We start from the raw sequence: 2702 nt of genomic DNA on the forward strand, positions 1-2702 counted from the left end.
TATATATAGTTGCTACTTCGCTGATTTCCACTTATGGCAGGGCTGTCTGGAATGTCACCTCCATGATAAGTGAGGGACCATTATATAACCCTACAAGAGGTTATAAGAGACCTGAGAGCTCTGAAGAGACCTGACCCAAGATTTACAGTAACAAAGGATAGAATATGAAAGGCAAACTTTGTTCTGCTTTGTGTTACCTTACAGCATCTTTGGGCCCAAGTGAAGAGTCATGGTTCATAGTTAAAATGGCCTTGTCTATCCCAGGAGAAACACGGATCATTCTTCTAACGACAACAGGCAAAGGCCCAGTACGCTGCCTGTTTTCCCATCTCTGTAACAATTCCTACTGTATAACTGTTATTGGGAAACAGGATCCTAACATATAAGATCTCGTGTTTATATGATTAACGAGGTCTTCTAAGAAATATCCTTTCCCTCCTGAGAGGTCATTGCTCTTGTACAAATCAAATGCGTTGTGTTTACCTAGTCCAGAGAGAACTGGGTGCCTATTTATTCCTTAGATGGATGTCCCTGCCTAGTTTTGAGACTTTGAGGTCTTGCTAACGCCCCACCAGTGGTCTGAACTTTATCCAGCTCCTGGGCTTTACCATCAACACGCTTAGAGATGTTACATTCTTTGAGCTAAAGTAGTCATATTTTCTTTGCTTTGCTATTAGCCCCAGTCTCCGGCTAATGACTAACTTTCAATCTAACATTATAATTGTGTCAGTTCCAAAGGTGATTTTACTTTTGTTTTTCGATCTTTGAAGAAGGATCTTACTTTGTAGTGCAAGCTGGCCTTGAACTTACCGTGTAGCCCAGGCTGGCCTAGAACTCACTGCAACCCTCCTCCCTCAGCGTTTTGTCTGCACCTCCATGTCCGGCTTCAAAGATATTTTGACAAACTGATGTTTATAAACATGTTTTGGGGGCAGGGCATGGTGACTCAGGCCTATAATCCCAGCACACAGAAGGCTGAGGCAAGAGGATTGCTCTAAGTTAAATTTGGGTTATTAACTTTTGGGAGACTGTCATAGATAACATCTACATGTTTGTCCAACACATATGTTCTGTAATCCCAATGAAATAAATAGGATTCACTCAAGTTTTATGTGCTTGCTTATTTGGGGGTTTTCTGATCTCCTTCAAGCCCTCAGTCTTAAGAATAACAAAAAAGAAATAGTTTACTTCTGCATGGGTCACCAGTTAAAATCCATAAAGTTATTGTTCAATAACCATTAGTGTTCAGTGCATAGCCTTTAAAATATTTTCTTGCATAAAAGTAAACTATTATATGCCCTGTATTGGTTATTTTGCCTTATTTCCGGGGAAGGCTCAAACTGGCGTTCAACCTTGGGCCCAAAGAAAGATGGACAGGGATTAGAACAGCACATTTTCTGTTCCCAGATGAGTCGTGTATTCCTAGACTTAATTAATGCAAACTACATTTGCATTCCAGGAAGAAGGTGCAGGACCACTGACAATGTTTCAGCGATATTTACCTGCCATCAGTTTTTGTCCATGGGGCAACCTTCATGCTAGATTGTTCCATTGCATCTTGCTGGTTGGATCGCCAGCTGGAAGCCTGGAATTCTGCCGGTGATGGGACAATGTGACCAAAGGCAGGCTACATCCTCATGGTTCAAAGTAGGACTCGACACATATTAGGAGTATTTTAATGTTTAAATGATGAATGAATGAATGAATGAATGAATGAATGAATGAATGAATACATTTCAAGTGAAAAAGAGCAAAGGTGAAGAATGATAAAACTTTATGCCCCCATCCTTATGCAATCTCTTCTTCACTAATACTCTACCTTGCAAATTCTAGCCATGTTCACCTAATTCTGATCTCTGCCTCTTCAAATCATTCAATTTGGTGAAGATCCATTGCATTTTTCCTTCCTGCTTGGGTCCCAGAAATCCACCACATACCCTAATCAGAGGCCACCACTGGTTTCACCTTTATGGTTTCCATCCTCTCAAGTTTCAGTCCTATGCTACTTGCTGTCCACGCTCCACACAAGTGTTACATATACTTTCCTTGATATTCTACTTGTTAATTACAGGAGAGAAATTCTTGTACCAGTTAAGATTTCATGGGAAGAAATATGAGGCAATAATTTTATTCTACATAACTTCTCCAAGAATGATAAAGAATACCTCTAGGGCAAATTTTTGTTTTACTTTTTATATTATTTTATTTCATTTCATTTTGTGATATGGGAGATTGAACCCAGAGACTTCACACTGAGATATATCCCAGCCCTTTTTTTTTTTTTTTTTATCTTGAGACAGGTTGTCACTAACTCACTAAATTGCCCAGAGTGGGCTTGAACTTTCAATCCTCCTGCCCTAGCTTTCCAGAGAGCTGGGATTACAACCATATACCGCCACCCTTGGTTTCCAAGATTAATTTAAGTGACATTGTGCCTGTGTTAAAAACCACATACACACACAACACATACACACAAGTTTTTAACCTTTAGAGTTTTGGTTGAAATACTTCTGGGCCAAGTGACGTGATTGCTGAAATTTACTTCAAAAATATAAGCAAGGGGCCAGGGAGATGGCTCAGTAAAATAAGTGCTTGCCTGGCAAGCTTAAGGGCCTGAGTTCAATCCCCAGTTCTGAAGAAAGAAAGGAAAGAAAGAAAGAAAGAAAGAAAGAAAGAAAGAAAGAAAGAAAGAAAGAAAGAAA

This window comes from Octodon degus, unplaced genomic scaffold, assembly GCF_000260255.1.
Source record: "Octodon degus isolate 3935 unplaced genomic scaffold, OctDeg1.0 scaffold00078, whole genome shotgun sequence".
Taxonomy (NCBI): Eukaryota; Metazoa; Chordata; class Mammalia; order Rodentia; family Octodontidae; genus Octodon; species Octodon degus.